The following is a 13073-nucleotide window of genomic DNA, read 5'->3' as shown; positions in this document are numbered from 1 at the left end:
TGGCCAACCCAGATTCGAATCTTGCATCCTTCTCAAAGAGCCCGGCAAGTTACTGACTATCCTGCCTACGTGGCAAAGACTGGCAAGCTCCCTGTGGCATTTTTTACATGCCAAAAACAGTAACAAGAAGTCTCAAAATAGAGACATTACTGGTGCCCACTCGATCAAATCAATGAACAATGAGAGGACAGTGATACAGTGCAACCCAATTTTTATCTTTTTATTATTTCTTTGCCTTCATTATTAATTTGTTTCTGTGTCATTATTCCAGCTCTGTTTTACTCTTTTGTGAGTAAGTGAGGGCTGGAGTGATAGCACAGTGGGTAAGGCGTTTGCCTTGCAAGTGGCCAACATGGCTGACCCGAGTTCTATTCCTCTGCCCCTCTCGGAGAGCCTGGCAAGCTACCGAGAGTTATCTTGCATGCACGGCAAAGCCTGGCAAGCTACCCATGGCGTATTCAATATGCCAAAAACAGTAACAGTTGTCACAATGGAGACGTTACTGGGCCCGCTTGAGCAAATCAGTGAACAATGGGAGGATAGTGACAGTATACAACTGGAGACAGTCTATAAAAAAAAGTCAGTGTTCTATATAAATGTATTGGGCTGGAGCTATAGCACAGCAGGTAGAGTGTTTGCCTTGCATGCAGCCAACATGGCCGACATAAGTTCGATTCCTCTGCCCCTCTCGAAGAGCCTGGCAAGCTATCAAGAGTGTCTCGCCTGCACAGCAGAGCCTGGCAAGCTACCCGTGACGTATTCAATATGCCAAACACAGTAACAACGAGTCTCACAATGGATATGTTACTGAGCCTGCTCGAGCAAATCGATGAACAATGGGAGGACCATGTCCGTGACTGTGAGTAAGTGAGATTAAGAAATAATTATAGTCAGATGTTAAGATTTATTTGTGAAATATGTGCTATATTATAGGTTAATATCAGAATGTCTCCTCAGAAATATAGAAACATTTATTTTTCTGAAAAATGAGAATTTTTTTCTGAAAAATATATTTATTTTTCTGAACTTTTAAGGCACATCAATGGACCTTTATCAACTTTAATAAAGTTATACAATCAAATGACAATTTATAAGAATACAAAACTGCATAACATGACACATTAAAATATGTATCAATTTCCTCTATGAAGAATGTTGTTGATAAGTAGCAACTATTTTAAATGGTTGCTTAAATTTGCATATAACTTAATTGATAACAATAAAATAAACATTCATTTACACAGTTGCATTAGTTATCTCAAATGATAAAAGACTAAACTAGTGGTTATCATTATAACATATAACAAACTACAGTCTATAAAGTTTATCTTATTAATTTGTCATCTCATATAGAATTTTGTTCATTTTTCTGAATAAAATTTTACTAGACATTACAATTCCAGAGGATGTGACATTTAATGGGCTGGAGTGATAGCACAGCGGTAGGGCGTTTGCCTTGCAAGTGGCTGATCTGACCGACCCCGGTTCAATACCTCCGTCCCTCTTGGAGAGCCCGGCAAGCTACCAAGAGTATGTTGCCTGCACAACAAAGCTTGGCAAGCTACCTGTGACATATTAAATATGCCAAACACAGTAACAACAATTCTCACAATGAAGACATTACTGGGCCTGCTCAAGCAAATCGATGAACAATGGGAGGACAGTGACAGTGACACTTAATATTGTCATTAATATGTAATTATGTATGTTCTCCAGACTTGATAGACATTGATGAAATCTAAAATTCTGGCATTGGTACAACTTAAATTGTCCTTGTATTACATAATATTAATCAAGTTAAGAAGTACTTACATTGGAATATTTTTTAAAATGTTAACCTATTACTACAGTAATTCTAATAAGAGATCCCAGATAAACCATTGTATTAATCTTTAGTCTTAACCTACACACAGTAATAACCTATCTGTAAGGTGATAATATAGTCTAATAAGCATTTCTAGTTAAACCAAAGTACGTGCTCAGCATTCTTATGAGTCAGTACTGGCAACATGGGAAAAAATTACTATGGAATAGAATGAGGAGACAGACTTATTCAATATCAATGTAATCGCATTCTTTATGTGTCAAAACAAAACTTGCATTATTGTATAATGGAAGTCAGAAGGAAGATATGATTAATTCTTTCCCTGTGGGAGTAAATGGCACATTATGTCTAGAAAAGAATCTGAAAAATGAAGTAGCTACTTGATAGTTCTATTGTAAGTAACTGGGATGAAGGAAAGATTCATTTTGAGGAAACAAAGAAATAGAAACAAAGTCTAATGATACTAAGTAATAGACATGTAAAATAAGAAATATACCAGTATGGCAATTTAAAGATTATGTCCGAGACATAAGAGAGTTGAAGCTGGAGAATAAACTGAAATACTTAAAACTGCTTTAGTTTCTGTATAATCCAAATTAGTTACTAATTGATAATTACTAAAACTGCCACAATTGCTACCATAGGGAAATCCATTTCACTACAGAAATGATTAAATTTAATTTAACTCTATATTTGTTGTTATTCTGTATGTATTTTTTGCATTCCATGGAAAATCACCTATATTTTAGTTACATAGTTGCATAAAAATTAAAAATAAAATAATGTATATAGTAATATGTATAATACTATATATAGAGAGAGAGATGTATAGATGGTCAAACTTCTTTGTCAAGACCTTGAACAATTGGTTTGAGGCTCTTCATGTTCCTAGAACGAGCAGATGCCATGGGCTACATTAGCATGCAACAGGGATGAATGGAGATGTTACTGGCGCCCACTAGAGCAAATCGATGAGTAATGGGATATCAAGTGATCAAGTGATATAGTAATGAAATGGAAAGGTAGTATTAGTAATATTAATAATTATAAATAATATTGTGGGCTGGAGCGATAGCACAGCGGGTAGGGCTTCTGCCTTACAAGCGGCCAACATGGCCGACCGGAGTTCGATTCCTCTGCCCCTCTTGGAGAGCCCGGCAAGCTACTGAGAGTATTCGATATGCCAGACACAGTATCAACAAAGTCTCCAATGGAGACGTTACTGGGCCCGCTCGAGCAAATCGATGATCAACGGGAGGGCCTTTACTTTTACTTTTTAAATACTATTGTATCATTAGGAATAGTAATATGATGGTCATTAAAGTATAGAATATAGTAATATTCTGCTCTGTAAAAGTAAATTTTAAGGATGTTAACCATTTCTCTTTTTAAACAGATTTTAGAGTTAAATACACTATATGAAAGCTATCACCACAACTTCAAATAAAACTTTGATTGTTTTTAGTCCTTTTATCCTCATCTGTTCTGATTTAAATTAACAATGCCTTACAAACAAATCAATGATGTTGATCTATGTAACCACACCAAAAGATAAGGATGAAAAAGGTAGGTTTTCTTTCAGAGAAATATAACATATAAACCTTGCCTTCAAAATATTTCATTGATGGATTTCACTCATTTATACTATTAGAAATTATCCAAGGTATTAATGACCAACTTAATAAAACTTAACAAAATTCATAGAAACTATTGTTTAAGTGTATTTGATATCCAATAAGTGCCTTATTTGAATTATTAGAATGACTAAAAGCATGATCAGCATTTATGCAGCATAGAAATAAGAAAATTTAGCATGCTAATAACAAAAAGTATCACTCATATACTATAATGATATAGACTGGACCCTTATATAATCTAATGCATTGTTTTGTCATTTAGACATTTTAATTGAAGACTGCTTTTTTGCTTTTGAGGTCACACCCAGCAATGCACAGGGGTTACTCATGGCTCATGGACTTAGGGATTACTCTTGGCAGTGCTCTAGGAACCATAAGGGATACTGGGAATTGAACCTGGGTCGGCCACATGCATAGCAAATGCCCTACTTGCTGTGCTATCACTCCAGCCCCCTTGGACATTTTAATTGAATTAAATGTAATTTTCTGTGCATTTATAATCTATTATTTTAAATATTATTTTTGAGCATGGGGTCATAACCAGTGGATTTCAGGGCTTATTAGTCTGTTGCCAGGGGTCACATACAAAAGTGCTCAGAAAACAATACAATGTGTGGAACTAAGAATAAAATCCATCGTATTTACTGGTTTTGGCATATCAAATATGCCACCGATAGCTTGCCGGGCTCTGCCGTGCTGGTGGGATATTCTCAGTAGCTTGCCAGGCTCTCCGAGAGGGATAGAGTTTTTTAGGGCGGCCTCTAACCACACTTGCAGGTGTCCCCATGGTTCAAACCATATTTGAACCCTATCAAATATGGTGCAGTAATCTTGGAAGATGGGTAGTAAGTGTCTTATGATGTTTCACACAGCAGCTTTATGGCCACTAGTCTGGAAAGCATCCTGGAGTGCGGTAGCAGATTGGTAGTGGAGGTAGTGGAGGCCTGTCGATGAGTTATGTATGTATCTGGTACGGGTAGGGTGTGTATTTTCTGTGGAATCCCTGGGTTGCAGAGGTTGGTGGAAGTAGACAGGGCAGGGTAGGGTGGGGCTTTAGGTTTTAATCCCTTGCTCACCTGAGATTGATGGGAGCAGTCAGAGGATTTCTGTTTCTGGGTCCCATTGAGCCTGGAGTCCAAGGTCACAGAGTTTCTGCTTACCTGGTTCTTGGAGATTCACTCATGTGTGAGTCTTAGCCTGAGCATCTAGAAAGCGACCTGGAGCATGGCCGGTGGCTGGGTAGTGGAGGAAGTGGAGGATTCAACATACCAAAACCAGTAAATACAATGGGTCTCATTTCCCCTGACCCAGAAAGAGCCACCAATACAGCAGTGTTAAGAAGAATGAGGAAGGAGAGGCTGATAAAATGTCAAGGCAGAACTATGCTGCCAAAATGAAGGGCAAAAATGGCTGCCTGTACTTTCAATGCACGTACACTGGCATTGGATGCATCCATCGAGGACCTGATGGTACATTGTTCTGACCGAGATGAGAAGGCATTAATCACATCATGCCACTTTCGACACTGGAAAAAGAACTGTTCCTCGGAACATGCGACTAAAGATGTGTCGGTGGTGTTGCTGTCCTTGTCAATACAAACTTGACCATGAGCATTGATTCATTCAGATGCCTAACAACCTGAAGCAGACGATTACACTGAATAGGTGTGGCTCACTGCCAGCAGTTTCTATCTTCGTTGTCTACACACCAACATCCAATTATGACGAAGGAGAAATTGAGAAGTTTAACATGGAGCTGGAGATGTTCTATAAAGAAGACCACACCTACTACAAGATCATTGTCAGTGATTTTAATGCCAAGATAGGACCAAGAAAATCAGTTGAAAAACCCCACTTCGGGAACCATGGCCTTGAATGGAAAGAACAGGGTGAGAGACTGTCTGAGTTCTTCATGTTGACCAAGACCATCCATGGTAACTCACAGTTACAGAAGACTGAATCTAAACATTGGACATGGAAGTCTCCTAGTGGATGGTTCCACAACAAAATTGACCACATCATATTCAATGGATGGTTTTTGCCTGACCAATGTCACTGTTGTCCCAAAATTCCAAACAGGATTGGAACACCGTCTCCTTTGTGCAAAATTTTACTTCACAGAGCAGCTAGAAATACTTGCAAAGTTTAAGAAGAGAACTTCCAGAACGACCACCAACTGGGAGCTCTCTGACACCATTGCAGCAACATGGGAAGAATCCATTGTTGACAATATTGATGAAGAATATGTTCAACCGGTTCAGCACCTCCATGATTGTGCGAGGAATACAAAGAGAGAGATAGCCACAAAGAAGTGCCTGTCTTTGAAACTCTTGAGCTCATTTGCCAAAGTGGCTTGGCGCAAGCCTCAGGAAACCACAAGTAAACACCTGAGCTTGCAAACCAGTGCAGAGAAGCGATCAAGAAAGGCCTCAAACAGAGAAGAGCAGCAGTGCTGGAACATGTGGCAGAAATCAGGAAAAGCATTCGCAACACCAATCTGTCATTTGCCAACTACAAGACCAAGATGACTGCCCTCTGACGTCATGATGGATCTATCACATCTTCCAGAAGTACATGGAGATGTTTATCCATGACTTCTACTTGGATCTCTTCAATAGCCATGTCCACCTGCCCACACACCAAATTCCTCAGTATAAATATGTTGTTCCTAATGTTCTCCCTTCCAAGATCTGACAGGCCATTTCCTTGGTAAAGAAGCGAACAGCACCCAGCTCAGACAAGGTCAGACTCGAACACCTGAAAAATCTCCTGTCAGTACTCTTCAGTACACTGGCTCGGTTCTTCATATCCTACCTGTCTGAATGCAAGGTTCCGTCCCAGTGGAAAACCAACAGCAATCTACTACTGTAGAAGGGAGACATCTACAACATTGGCAACTATCACCCAATCTTCCTGTTGTCTGTCGTCTAGAAGTTTTTCACTTGAGTTATCCTGAATATGATTGGCAGAACACTATATGAAGGACAACCATGTAAGTAAGCCAGTTTCCAAAAAGGATTCAGCACAATCAACCATATCCACATGATAACCAAGCTCATTGAGGTTTCTTGGGAGTTTAAGATGCCGCTCTGTCTAACGTTCATTGATTTAAAGAAGGCCTTTGATTCTGTTGAGATGGAAGCGGTCATCAAAGACCTAACCAAACAGGGCATTCAAATTCAATACATCAGGATCCTCCATGAACTGTATTTCAGATTCACTACCAGGATCTCACCATTCTACAAGGAAGCGAACATCCTTGTCAAGAGAGGGGTTTGGCAGGATGATAACATTTCACCAAAATTCTTCAGTGCCACCCTTGAGAATGTCATATGATGACTGGAATGGGAAGTAATGGGAGTGAAGATAGACAATCAGCAACTACACCACCTCTGATTCGCTGATGACATCATTCTAATATCACCAAACATTAGCCAGAGGCACAAATGCTGGCCGACTTCAACGGTGTGTGTGGAAAGACAGTGTTTATGAGACACGGTCTCATTCCTGACATTCCATTCACTCTCGATGGAACAAACATCTCCAAATATAACAGTTATGTGTACCTAGGTCGAGAAGTCAACATGACGAATGACCTGGCACCTGAGTTGGGCAGGAGGAAGAAAGCACCTTGGAACAACTTCAAGCACATTGAAGAAAGAGCTAAGAAAAATAAGAACCTCCAGCTCCTGGATATCTCTTGGATTCCACTGTTATTTCTGCATTAACATACGCCTCAGAGACCTGGGCCTTACCAAAACAGCATGAGAACACTATTCGGGTCTCCCAAAGAGGAATCGAAAGAGCTACGCTTGGATTATCGCTCTTCATTCAAATGAGAGAATGAATCTGGAGTTCCAGCCTCTGTCTATGATCAAGAATCAGAGAAGCTGTCTTGTTTGCCAAGGCTTTGAAAATCTGATGGCCTGGACATGTAATGCAATTTGGAGATGAGCACTGGAGTAGTGCAATTACCAGCTGGATTCCAGAGGACATCAAAAGACTGCATGGCCGCCCACTACGAGATGGTCAGACTTCTTTGTCAAGACCCTGAACAATCGGTTTGAGGCTCTTCGTGTTTCTAGAATGAGCACACACCTTTGTGCTACACTAGCACGTGACAGTGACAAAAGGCGATGTTACTGGTGCCCGCTTGAGTAAATCGATGAGTAAGGGAAAATCAAGTGATCAAATGATCATGTGATCAAGGATGAAATCATTGCTGGCTGTTTGAAAGACAAGTGTATGAACACATACTGCCTCTTTAGACTTAGAACTAAGAAGCTTCTGCACCTCAAAAGGAAGAGTGTCTAAGATATAAAGATAGCCCTCAGAATGCGCAAAATCATTTACCCATTACCCACCTGATAAAGGGTTAATATCAAAATTATATAGGATATTGGTGGAACTTTACAATAAACATAATCCAACCCTATCAAAAAATGGGGAAAGGAATTAAACAGAAATTTCCTCTAAGAAGAAATTTGAATGGCCAAAAGACACATGAAAAATTCTTACATCACTAATCATCAGGGAGATGCAAATCAAAACAACACTGAGATATCATCTTACACCACAGAGACTGGCACATATCCAACAGAACAAGACAAGACCAACCAGTGGATGCACAGATGTGACGAGAAAGGGATTCTCCTTCACTGTTGATGGGAATGCCAACTTGTCCAGCCTTTTTGTAAAACAATATGGACATTCCTCAAAACACCAAAAATGAGCTCCTCTTTGACCAAGCAATAATACTTCCAGGATTATACTTACATACCCCAAAACACACAGCAGAAATGTCATCTGCACTTCGATGTTCATTGCAGCACTATTCACAATAGCAAGAATCTAGAAATAACCCGGGTGCCCAAGAACAGATAGCTGGATAAAGAAACAATGGTACATCTATTCAAAGGAATACTATGCAGCTATTAGAAAGAATGGATTTATGAAATTTGCTTATAAATGTATTGACATAGAGAGTATCATGTTTAGTGAAATGAGTCAGAATGATAGGAGCAGGTATAGATTGACTGTATTCATTTGTGGGATATAAAAATGTTTATAGTATGAGTATAATATCCAAGGTGGGGGTAAACGGGGCCCAGGAGGACAGGTAAATGATTGGAAGCTTGCCACAAGAGTGTGTGGGGAGAAAGGGCACAACTAAATGGAGATACCTGATAATATTTCATTACGTGTATTATAAACCATAAGGCCTAAGAGAAAAGAGAGGGAGAGAGAGAGAGAAGAGAAAGAGTGAGAGAGAGAGAGAGAGAGAGAGAGAAATGAAAAGTGCCTGCTATAGTGGCAGCAGTAAGGTAGTAAAGTGGGAGGGCGGAGGGAAACTGGGACCATTGGTGGTGGGAAAAGTACACCGGTAAACAGATGGGTGTTGGAACATTATATGACTGAAATCCAATCATGAAAAACTTGGAAATGTGTATATCAATTGAAAAAACTAAATGGGAAAAAAAGAAATTGCTTTAAAAAATCCACAATAAGCATAGAAAATTCAGAAATACAGATCAAATTTTAGACACATGTATGTGTCACTTAAAACACATTTGTTAAGTAGATATAAATTTGACATTTTTGGTATTTCATGTATAATTAACTATGCATATATGGAAATATCCTGTTTTATAAAGACATTGAAAACCTAATGCTTATGTAACAGTGCATTTTGTGATATCCAATGACAATTCATACTTCATAAAATTATATTTGCAAAATATAATTTCCTCTTCCACTATCTTATGGTCTCACAAAATTGAACTTGTTGTGATATATTCTAATAAGTTCAAATGTTATTAAATTGTTTCTTAAATGACCAAACATTTTTCAATTAAATCATTTTATCTTTATTTAATTTACAAATGAAAAATTATCTTCATTTTTTGCAGTAATGTAACTAAAAACAAAAAGAGAAGTATATTTTCCATAACGATAAAGAGTCAGGTTATGAAGGTAAATAATTTACCTCTTCATTTCAAAAGCCATAAACAATAAATTATGTGACCTATATGAAACAAAATATTTATTTACAGTGTGGAGGGGATAAAAAGTGTCTATATCTTTTGAACATGCATGGACGTTTATCTTTGTTTAGAATAGTTTGAAATAGATGAGACAGTAGGGGGTTGAGTAATCACAAATAGAAATGTTGGGTGGGCTTAGACTCATTACCACTTACATAAATAATTTCAAACAGAAATATTGATAAAAACTAGTTTTAATATGTCTATTTTCAGCTCCACTGAACTTCCATACACAAAGAGGAGAGCCAACTGCTTATAACTCCTTTTTGCAAAAAAATGTTCATAGCTTGCAAGGATGAGTAATTTATGTACTATGAATGATAACAATATAATGTTTTAGCTGCATTGGCAACTTTAAGTCATTGGTCTAAGAAATTGTTTAGTATTTCAGTATCCTGGAATCCCCTAAGCTATGTTATGGGGGACACAGAAGATAATCATGTAAACAGGGACCAGAGCATGAGAATAAGGAACAACCTGTAGGAACAGGGGAAGAACAAGAAGAAAATATGGCAACAAGGGAGAAAAAGTTTGAGAAACAGTGGTTTATGGTGATAAAAAATAATTGTGATTTCATTGTATCATATATGAGGCCACTAAATATGAGCTACGCCCCATTATATATTTAATAATTCTTTTATCTTACTCTAGTATTGTTTTCAAGCTGAAAAGGATCATTAAGAAATTAAAAAATCTCTTTTTTGTGTGATTTTAAATTCTTAAACTGGTAAGTATGGAAACATTTCAACATGTGCAAAAATGGAAGGAAAAAATAAAAGGTCAATATTAAAATATAAAAATTATTATTTCATGACCAACTTTATTAATAGGTTTATTCCTAGATTACTTTAATTAATACTAAGAAAATGGATTATTTTTCTTTAAATACTTGGTTATTTCTCAAAATAAAGATTTTTTTAAGTTTAAGTAGCATTGGGGGCTGGAGCGATAGCACAGCGGGTAAGGCATTTGCCTTGCAAGCGGCCAGTATGGCCGACCCGAGTTCGATTCCTCTGCCCCTCTCAGAGAGCACAGCAAGCTACCGAGAGTATCTCACCTGCACAGCAAAGCCAGGCAAGCTCCCCGTGACGTATTCAATATGCCAAACACAGTAATAAGTCTTACGATGGAGATGTTACTGGGCCTGCTTGAGCAAATCAATGAATAACGGGAAGACCGTGACCATGACCGTGATAAGCAGCATTATCACATCATAACATGCAAAATTCTATCAATCTTTGGATTTATCCACTTGTCTCATCAATATTTGCCTCATCAGTATTCTGATATTTAGTTATATATGACCTGTTTTTTTCCTGTTCTGCTTTTTCTCTATATTTGAAACAAATAGTTTTTATTGAAAGTTATTTTGAAAGATGAGAGAAAGGAAGAAATTTGTTCACATTAGAAAGTGCATTTCCAGAGTGGACATAGGCAAGGAAACATAGAGGCGAGTCAGTAATTTACGTGTTCAAGGGAGAATATGAACGTTAATATACCAGCCCAATACCCTTCTCTTAACTGGTATTCAAATATAATCCCCACATGATAATTTGCCAATTGAATTTTGTTATTTTTTCAATTGTTGCATTCTTTCTCTCTCTGTCTTTGTCTCTTATGCAAGGTTGTTAATGAAGACATCTTTGTCATATAGTTTTACATGGCTAAAGTTTTCCTACTTTATAAGCTAATAGCACTTTTTTTTCACATGGTCTTGTGTCCTTTTAAACTTGAAAATAAAGGGAATGGAGAAATAATACAGCGGATAATGTATTTGCCTTGCACAACACTGAGTTGGGTTCCATCCCCAGCATCACATATGCGCCACCCACCACCCCACTACCCACCCTGTGTCCTTCCCCACTACCCGTCCCCATGGCAAATTCTTTCAGGAGCAATCATTGAGTACAGAGCCAGGAGTACATTCTGAGCATCAACAAGTGTGACCCACCCCACAAAAACAAAATAAAATAAATTTGAAAATAAATTATAGCTTCCATCAGTAGTGTATCTCTAGCATTTTGTTTGACAGTGTAGTATTTACTAATACTAAGGAGCTGTGGATTACAAACCAAGTGCATTCTGAAGGTGAACTTACAGGAGGCAAAGAAGGCATCAAAAAGATGCAATACTCTCTATTGGTAGGAGACATATTAACAACCTCTTGATTAATGGACTGGAGCAATAGCACAGAGGGTAGGGCATTTGCCTTGCACGCAGCCAACCCAGCTGACCCAAGTTTGATTCCTCCACCCCTCTCAAGAGCCCAGCAAGCTACCAAGAGTATCTCACCTGGAGGGCAAAGCCTGGCAAGCTACCCATGACATATTTGATATGCCAAACACAGTAACAATAAGTCTCATGATAGAGATGTTACTGGGCCCGCTTGAGCAAACTGATGAACAATGGGAGGACAGTGCTACAGTGCTACATTGACAGTAGTCCAGAATAAAAAATAATTGATGCAAACTATTATTACAAAAAATAATCTGTACAAGTTTTGGTCATTGAGTACTTGATTTTTGTGTCAATAAGATGTGTGCTAACATTTTATAGGATTTAAAGGCAATTTTCATACTTCCCTTCTGCAGTTGTTTGTTAAAATTTGAATTTTATTTTAATTATTCCCTTTAAATTGAAATTTAGTTATAAAGGTGGTCTTGTTGGTTTCATGATCCCAGTGCTTTCCAAGGACCCACTCTTGGGCCCAGCTCGACATCATTTGATGGGGTGACCAAAGTGCACCTTAAATATCTTTTGGAACACCTTGTAAAAAGATAAAATAAAAATAAAATTGGTTATGATCATGCAATGCAAAAAATAGCCACTATTTTCTTTTTCTGCTTCCTTTAATTTATTTCAATCACGATCACGATCATCCTGTTGTTCATCGACTGCCTTGAGCAGGCCCCAGTAACGTCTCCTTCGTCCTAGCCCTGAGATTTTTAAAAGTGCCATATTCAAGGCTCTTTCAGGGTTAGAAGAATGAGGCCCATCATTGTTACTGGTATTTGGCATATTGGGTATGCCATGGGGAGTTTGCCAGATTCTGTCGCGTGGGCAGGTTACAATTGGTAGCCTGCCAGGTACTGCATTTATATATTTATTTTTAATTGGAAGATACACCTAATATAGTTCATGCTTTACTCTTAGCTTTATACTCAGAGATAACTCCTGGCAGAGCTTGGGGGACCATATAGAGTGCCAGGATTTAAACAGTTTTCTGTACAGGTCATGCGTGTGCAAAATATGCAACTTACCTGCTATACTATTTGTCTCGTCTGCTCCATTTATATTATTTCTTAACATTTTCTAACTCATGTCTTTACCTCCCACTGTCTTTTATTTCTAAAGGTAACTAATACAAGAATTTATATTTAAATTGATAAATTTGTATATATCAAGATAGTCACACATATTTGTATACATATGTATGTATATAAACTAGCAACATAAAATTATATTGCTATCATTGTATATGGAGATTTTTTATTAGCAACAAATGTTCAGTCACACCAACTTAACCTGACCCTCTGTAACACAAAATTCTGTTTCAACTAGTACCAGA

The sequence above is a fragment of the Sorex fumeus genome, unplaced genomic scaffold, assembly GCF_029834395.1.
Source record: "Sorex fumeus unplaced genomic scaffold, SorFum_2.1 ptg000008l, whole genome shotgun sequence".
Classification (NCBI taxonomy): Eukaryota; Metazoa; Chordata; class Mammalia; order Eulipotyphla; family Soricidae; genus Sorex; species Sorex fumeus.
The sequence above is the reverse complement of the archived record's forward strand: the minus strand, read 5'-3'. Positions refer to the sequence as shown.